Source organism: Pteropus alecto, unplaced genomic scaffold (assembly GCF_000325575.1).
Source record: "Pteropus alecto unplaced genomic scaffold, ASM32557v1 scaffold60, whole genome shotgun sequence".
NCBI lineage: Eukaryota > Metazoa > Chordata > Mammalia > Chiroptera > Pteropodidae > Pteropus > Pteropus alecto.
This window is the reverse complement of record NW_006430726.1, coordinates 441,922-450,400: the sequence shown is the minus strand read 5'-3', so window position 1 is coordinate 450,400 and position 8,479 is coordinate 441,922.

The window sequence follows — 8,479 nt, the reverse complement described above, 5'->3', positions numbered from 1 at the left end:
TCCTGCTGACTCACCCTGAGTCACCTTGAAACTGCTCTTCTGGCTGCCCCTTCTAGTTGCCTCTACATGTACCTCACTTCCTTTTGTTGCAGAGGAGGCTGAGCAATGTGATATTTACCTGGGGACAATGGCACCCCTCCTCCAAATTCACGATCTTGTCACAAAGGAGGCAAGGGAGAAAGGATAGGTGGATCACGCTTCTTAAACTTGAACGCGCATCAGAATCACACGGAGGGGCGTTAAAAATCACACTCAGGTAGGTCCCACCCCCTAGAAATCTGGGGTGAGATCTGAGAGTTCGCATTTTTAACAAGCTCCCAGGTGATATGGATGCTGTCAGTCCTTGAACCATATTTTGAGCAGAACTGACAACCTGCCATCTTGATTTGCTGAGGAAGTTTTATGGCCCTGATAACTTAAAACCAGTCCAACCAGAACACACAAAAGCTAGCAGCCCGTGAGAAACGATTAGCATTTTCTTCAAGTTCAGAAACGATCAACTAGTGGCAGTACATCAGTAATTCAAGGGTGTCAATGAAAATATTCCCTCCCCTAGAACCTGCTGGGTTTTACCCAGGCCTTGTCCTTGGGAACTCATGTCTGGTCTTAGGCCTCTAATTAATTCCTAGGCTCAGCAGAGGGTAGATGCCTTTTCACCTGGGGGTTGATAAGCTCTGTTTTGACCATTTTCATGTGGTAATGATTTTTACAGACACAAATATATTTGTGGCACATCGCAATCCATTGGGCTTTGCAATGGTACACTTTGATCCTAAAAGCTTTCTGCTACCTAGGGATGCACGGAGGGCAGCCAAAAAATGACCAGGTGTGAACCTGACCTGCAATTGACAATCAAGTTGGACTTGGCTTGAAAATGTCCCTTGAAAAGGATGAATGCTTCTCATTTAGATAAGAGACAGGGAGAATGGGATGAGTTCCTGCACTTAGACCTCTTTCTACATGTGTTTTCAGAATGGCTACGGTGTGTCTCTACCTCTAAGTGATTTCTCCCCGTCCAAATCTTCATGCTTCTGTCGGTAGCTGTGCTATCTTTAATCACAGCCCTAAGAACAGTTTAGAGGTAAATGACACAGAGCCTTTTCTTCCGAGACACGCTTAAAGCCCATTTTATTTAATTTGCAGAGACGTGGTGGGAAATTCAGATGCGTGGCTTCTGTGACAGCAGTGAGGTTTCCAAAAATGTGGATAATGAAATGAAACAGGGACTAGAGCTATCTACGTAGGCTGAACGGAGAAATAAAGTTTGCCGTAGTCACTACTAATTATAGAATGAACAGGAGATCTGTTAGGCAGGACGTAACGTACCTGCAGAAGGTCCAAGACATGAGCTGGGAAATGAGGTGTCTTTGTCATCTCCCCTGGAAACACATGCTTAGCTGTCCATGTACTTCTGATCCTGCTGGCTTAGAATATAAAATTTCAGAGACCATAAATATGTATTCCTTTAGAAAGCAAAGGTCTGTCTGGAGGTGTCTCAACTGAAATTAATGTGGTCGCCACATCTGATGACTTCGCTACGAAGTTTATTCACAGTGACCATCTCTCAGGAGAGCAAACCACTCAAAACCAAGTGTCCTGTCCCCCACTTCTTGCCATACATATATAATCTCAGGAATTCAGATTTCTTTAAGTCAGCACGTGTGATTTCAATAGAGTAGGAACAAAGTCCTATAAAAATGGCATTCCGGGAAAATTAGTCTTTGAGCTACATTGCCAAGGATTGCTTAAAGAAATGTTCAGAAAAACAACTGGTAAGCAATTGATGAGCAAATTATAGATGGCTCTTATTTATTAAAGTGTTTCTCCCAAATAATTACAAAGTAAATTCTTAACAAATGTTTAGAGCAAATTGCTAATAGCTAATTTGCTAGTCTTTGTGCCAGTGATTTTAATAAGGATACTTTTCAGAAACCTACACTCTCTATAGTTTATGGTGGAAACAGCGAACTATAAGCCGAACACTTGCAATCAGAATATGGACGGTACCTTGTTGGGATGTGTGTCAGAACTTAGATGGTGACGAGAGAGGCAGGGAAGGTGGTTGTACAGGTAGTCCTGAACAGACACTTGTGTGTCCAGTAAGTTTAATAGATGATTCTATAAGGTAGCTCAACTATTGAAAATTGCATTTGGGAGAAGTAAGATGGAGATATTTGTGACATATAAAATAAAATCTCCAACAGCATATAGATAGATATAAAAATTATTTTGTTTTTTAATATCCATCCATGGATTAGTTTTGACTTGAGCTCTTTTCACATAAAGGATGAAAAAAAAAATCCAAAAGATATTTAAAAACTTTCAAGTGTGAAATATTTATCAAATAGTTAAATACAGATTTGTCAATTCTGCTATATTTCCTTTAAGGGGCCAAATAGTAAAGGAGCTGGTCCGTGTAATTTAGGTTTCGGGAATAGAGGAGGATTTAAGGTTATCTTTCTGCATGAGATTTGGCCCCAGGTTTTTGAATCCTGGAGGTCCCGGACACTAACAGACTAAGAGACTGTCTGTATCTTTTATTATTACTTCTCTGTTCTTGACATAATGGGTGAAGTAGATGAAGCAGGTTGAGGAGTTAGAGATACGCTTCTCAAAGTTTGCTGGTCCATCTTACCATACTGATTTATGCTTACGAATCTTTAAAAAATTTTCTCTATTCTACAGTTGTAGGCTAAGCCTGGAAAGTGCAAACTAAGCCTTTGGGTTTCAATGAGCAATGGTGTGGGGTTAGAGAGTTTAGTCCCCCCCGGTTGCGGGGAGTGGGAGGGAAGGGAGCCTAGACATGTGCCTATTTTGGGGAGAGGTGAAAAGTATCCAGATGTGGGTGACTATTCATGGTTTTCCCCAAATGTCCAACTAGTGGTTTTGAATCTTTTCTATCGTCACTGCTGTGAAAGTGGCTATCTCAGTCCTTTGACTGCTTAGGACACGTGTAGCTTTTCAGATGCATGAGGTTGAGCAGCAAGGTCCACGATGGAAATGCTGCTGTCTCAGAAGGAAGTTAAAAGAGACAATCTTGCCAGGTATCGTCTGTGGCCCTGGGAAGTGCTCTAAGATTTGTAAAGAATACTTTGTAGGTATAGGAGGCATGTGTGATACTGTTGTTGTTAATGAAACATGCTGATACACGGCCAGTGGAGGGAGGAGCTGTTTCTTTGGAAGCCTGTCATCTTTCTATAAAGCGCCTTTAAGTTGAGACAACGAGAAATCAGTTATATTTCACATTCCTGTGTTATACTGACTAGCCCTCGGTTCCATGACCGTGAGGAGGACACAGAGCAACATGCCCTGAGCCATGAAAAGGAAGTCTGCAGGTAAAAGCAAAGGGACCCGTTACCAGGTTTACAATGACATGACCACTGGTTAGATAAACCTTTACCATGTGTCCCTCTAGAGCTGTTTGGATATGTCTATAAATAATGCCATGTGTAGTAAGTGCATCTACTGAATCATTAAACTGATGCCGTGAGTGTGAAATGACTGAAGCCATTTTTGTTTTCTCTTCATATTTTTCACGCTCTAGTTTCCCTGTCCGTTTAAGTGTTTTTCCATCTGACTGTCTCTGGAAAGTGGAATTGCTCCAATGACCTCAGCTTTTTTGTTCTTTAGTGTATTGAAGTAGTAGAAACATTTGATTTGGTGATTAGTGAATAAGTTTTTTAACCTTTACTACTTTGTGATCCAATACTAGCAGACATGTATCGAAAACTTACTATACGGCAAGGGCTGTGATAGAGACTTTTAGACTGTCTCCTTTAATCCTCATAATAACCTAATGATGTGTTACTTTCTTCCCTTTAGTGGCAGGGAGCTTGAAGTGTAGAAAGGTAAAGTAACTCGCTCGCCAAAGACCGAAAAACTATTAAGAGGGGGAGCCAAGGTCCAGGCTCTCCTCACCTCACAAATAGTGTACTGTAATTACCCCGATGATCTTCCACCCAAAGAAGCCTGGGTGTGGATTAGTCATTGGCTGCTAATGTTCGCAGGCCACCAGGACAAGATTAACTAAACTGGGTGCTATCTCATGCCCAGAGGGTCCCCCAAGACTAACCTTGTAGCATCCTTTTTTCCTGTGCATCGTGACTAATACAGCATCTAGGACGCAGTAGGTGTGATGACTGGACAGATGAATGAACCCGCTAGTGGAATCGTGAGGAACAATTGAAATGTCACATTCGAAATTCTTAATCACTTAATGGCTTGATCCAAACACTGACCTAACACTGCATAAGACTCTGCTTTGCCGACATTAAGGCTTTGTTTGTTGCATTGTGGAGAATACTTAGGGGGTTAGGGTCGCGGGTTCTTGCCAACTGGTATGGGAGCATTTCAGTATTTTAACAAGTATGGAAGTTTCGGTGTGAACTGGCTGAAATGAAATATTGGGGGTACAGCTGGCCAACCACAGTGCAGCGTTCTCTTATAGTGGTGTTTTCCAAGGACCTACTCCGGCTGCTGAGACATCAGTAACTGAAAAATTCGTTGAGGTTGGGTGTAGATTTGACCAGGTGTTTCTGGTCAAATTTTGCTTCGTTTTGCTTCGTTTCTGTATCACTAGAGGGCAGTAGCTACCTTGAAACATAGAAAGCAGGCCTGGACTCCGGGTCGGTTAGTTTTCTGTCCCAGTTTCTGTCAAGTGAAATGAGACAGCTTTTGCAAAACGACGAACATCCCCCCTCAACTCTTTGGGGTGCATCTGAATGTGGAAATGATTCCAGAAGACATTTGCTAGAGGGCCCAGGGTGCCCCTCAACCATTTGTAATAGACTTGGGCCTGACAGAGAGACTTTCCTCATCTTTGGGGCGATTGTCTGGATTCAGAGTCGTGCTCCTGTGGAAACATCTGGCACCACCCTAACAGGTGGCTGGCACTGAAGCCATGCTTATTTAACCAGTCTTTCACCATTTACTGTTGCTAGGTGACTTCATAAAGGCTCAAACCTCCGGGTGTCCCCTGGGATTTTGTGAAGATGAAGTGTTAGAAACAAGAATGGAAAAGTGAATGGTGCTTTGGATATTCACAGTGTGTCTGTGCAAAAACTGAACTCTTCCCCATATGGGAGGTGGCTGCTAATCCATGGAAAGGCACCCAGATGCATAGGATGACTCATCCCAAAGAGATATATAGGACGATTAGGAGGAGGTCCATTTGGGAACCCAGAGGTTCTTGGCTCTGCTGCTAACTTGTGTGATCTAGGAAAATACTGTGAGTTCTTGGGCTGCTTGATTAACCCCAATTTCCTCATCTTTAAAAGAGATGAGCTGGACACACAGCTATAAGCTCCCTTCAAGTTTTGACTTTCTACAGTATGAACAGTGTCTACTAGGGAATGCGTGCAAGCTAAACACAGAAATAGAACTTTCTGGGTGCGAGACTTGGTAGAATGCAAGAAAGAGAATGCATGCAATGTTAGATATGTTTCGTTTTGAGATGCTTGACAGGAAGTTGCTTATTCCTCACCAGTGGCTTCTGCTGAAAGAAAAAGTGACAGGTGATCTGTAAGTATAATATGGAGGAAATATGTCCTCAGGGCTAACTTAAAGAAAAAAAGGAAGTACAGAGAAAATGGAGTTTAGTTTTATATTTGGATCTTAACTGAAATAGCTACAGAGTAGTGACAGGAAACTTCGTTTAGCCATACCAACAGAAACTATGAAAGAAGGTAATCGAAGAGACCAGGGAGAGAAAGAGAGAGATAGAGGTCGAGAGAGAGAAAGAGAGGTCGTTTTGTAGTTTGACTCCTGGCTCTATCATTTATTAGATTAGTGGTCCCCAAGCTTTTTGGCACCAGGGACCGGTGCTCCTATGAGATGATCTGATGATCTGAGGTGGAGCTGAGGCTGGGATGCTGGCTCTGGGCAGTGGCTGCAAATACAAAGCTCTGCTTGCTCGCCTGCTGCTCACTTCTTGCTGTGCGGCTCGGTTTCTAGCAGGCCACAGACTGGTACTGGTCCGCAGCCCCAGGGGTTGGTGGGCCCTTGTATTAGATGGTTGGGCAACTAGGGACCTCTCTTTGCCTCCTTTTTCCCATGTGATGTCGGTAAATGTTGGCTGCCTCCCTGCTTTTTGCCTTTCCTTGAATCTGTAGTTCCAAGGAAAAAAAGTGTTTGTTTGCAAATAATTCTCCCTGAAGCCAAATGGATTGTAACAGCACTGATAAGTGTAGTAGAAAATCACTAAGTTTGGCCTGAAGGAATCGTGTCATTTCCAGAACGTTCTGCAGCCAAAGACGAGCATGCAGAGAAAGGAGAGCAGAAAAGATAGATGGGTAGAGAGTCTGGAAATGTATCTTGAGTGTGAGTCCTGGTGTGTTTCATGAGACGGGCCTTCCTGGCAGAATTATTTTTGGCTGGAGAAGCACAGGGAGCAGATGTGTGCACTATGCCTCGGGGGAAGAAGGGTGGGGAAGGCAGAGTCGTCTCAGAGATGGGTCATTGGGCCCCTCCCTGGACTTGCGTGGCAGCCCCTGGGAGAGGAGGCTGCAGGACTGCGATGTTGATAGTGGGGGACAGCTTTGTGGGGAGCACTGAACACCAAAGTAGGGAACCAAAGCTGGAACACGAGGAAAACGCTTACGTGCAAACGTGTGGCTGCAGCCACTTGTGGGCTTCCAGAAATAGCCAGGTGAAACTCTTCATAGGGTTGGAAACCCTACATTAATAGCCTGGAGAAAACCCTAGAAACAAGAGTGATTACTGTAAATGTGACCCGGTTTATAGGAACTTAGAAATAAATAGAAAATATACAAACATAGCCCACGTACCAGAGAAAGAATGACTGAGGGAAATTTGGGTTTCTTACATGGAAAAGAGATATAGGATAACTGGGCGAAGTTTCACGGAAAATTGTCTCTTCCAAAATTCTGGTGTTAAGGTTTCATCGAGTCTGAATGCAGTGGCGGTAACACCAATGAAATGCTTTAAAATCACATGTTTTCATGATTTGATCGTTATGAATTTACTTTTTTTTCAGCCTACCTCCTATTAAAGAACTTCAACTTCATAATTTTGGTAAAGAAATTTTGGCAAATAAACTGTCCACAATTTATATAATCTCGCTTAAAAATCAGTTTTGCATTTGCCTTAAGTTCTCAGATGTCATTGCCACTGCATATCGGTTTTTTCCCCCCAGGAAAGCTAGCCTAAAGGAAAGAGGAGAAAGGAAGAGAGAATGAATTAATTAGGTGATGGGGACGGCAGAGCACAGACGAGGAGGAGGAGGCCAGGCCGTGGAAGAAGGCCAGGTCGGAAGGGAGTGGCAGGTGGTGCCCACAGAAGCAAGAAAGAGGTCGTTGTGAGAAATTCTAGGAACACAGAATCAGAGTGTGTTCAGGGATCCTGGAGGCAGCAGGAGCAAATGGAAAAGGTGCAGAACTGTAGATCGTAGGTTTGGGTCAGTGCTGTGCCTCCCAGCAGGTCAGACAGAGACAAAACCCATGTCTGAGGCCACAGGCAGTTTCAGAGGACCGGAAATCAAGCACAGTGCAAGAGTTGGAGAAGATTCTAGAGAGGGAGAGATGAGGAACTGCATCCCTGGGTCAGACGTGGACAGTCGGGTCTTTACTACACACCTGAGGAAGGACGGAGGATCCCAGGGCAGTGCCCTGATTGTTACCTTCTGCTGGGTGGGTTGGTTACCTCTGAGGCACCAACGCAGATCCTCTTAGCTTCAACTCTCGTTTCGGTCACTGCTGCTGTGCCAGTCAATCCACATGGACTTTGACAAGTTCCCCGAAGGGAGAACCTCACTGTACCTCCCCTCAGGCCTGTGTTGTGTGCCTCTGGCGTTTTAGACACCACGGCATGGCTCACTCAAGAAATGGCTCAGCATCCACAGAGGCTCAGCTCTGAGATGGAGTGGGGTTCGTGTCCTGTGGGGGAAGCCCTGGACTGACAGGGAACAGGGCCCGCGAATAAATTCTTTTCCCTTTCTTACACCAGACAGATGTTTCAGAGACACATTACCTGTGCGATTAATGGCCCAAGAGCGCAGACTAATTGGATAATGCGAATGCATCTCTGGACTGGCTTTCCTTCTTTTTTTCTCTCTCTCCCTGTCCCTCTGTCCTGCTCCCTGGAATCACCCCCAATCCTTGCACGTGACCCTGTAGGGAGCAGGGCCGGAGGGCGCCTCAAAACAAATCGCGAGGACATTCTTTCTCCATGGTTCGCCGTGGAGGCGTGGCAAATTCTTGGAGCAGGTGTCTCCCTGGTTAAAGATATTCTTTCTTCAGAAGCAGTTCTTCTGCTCTTCAGAGATGATTTCACATAAAACACAGACTTGAAGATTTAAAATTCCACACCCTTCTCCAGACTGAAGACTCTGTCTCTCCAGGGCTTTGTCTTAAGACATGGTTTACACACCTGCTCACCGACTTGGTCTCCTGCCCTTGGAGGCAGCTCCATTCATCAGTGTCCCCCCGAAACTGGTCTCTTGAGCGCCAGACCTCCCAGCACG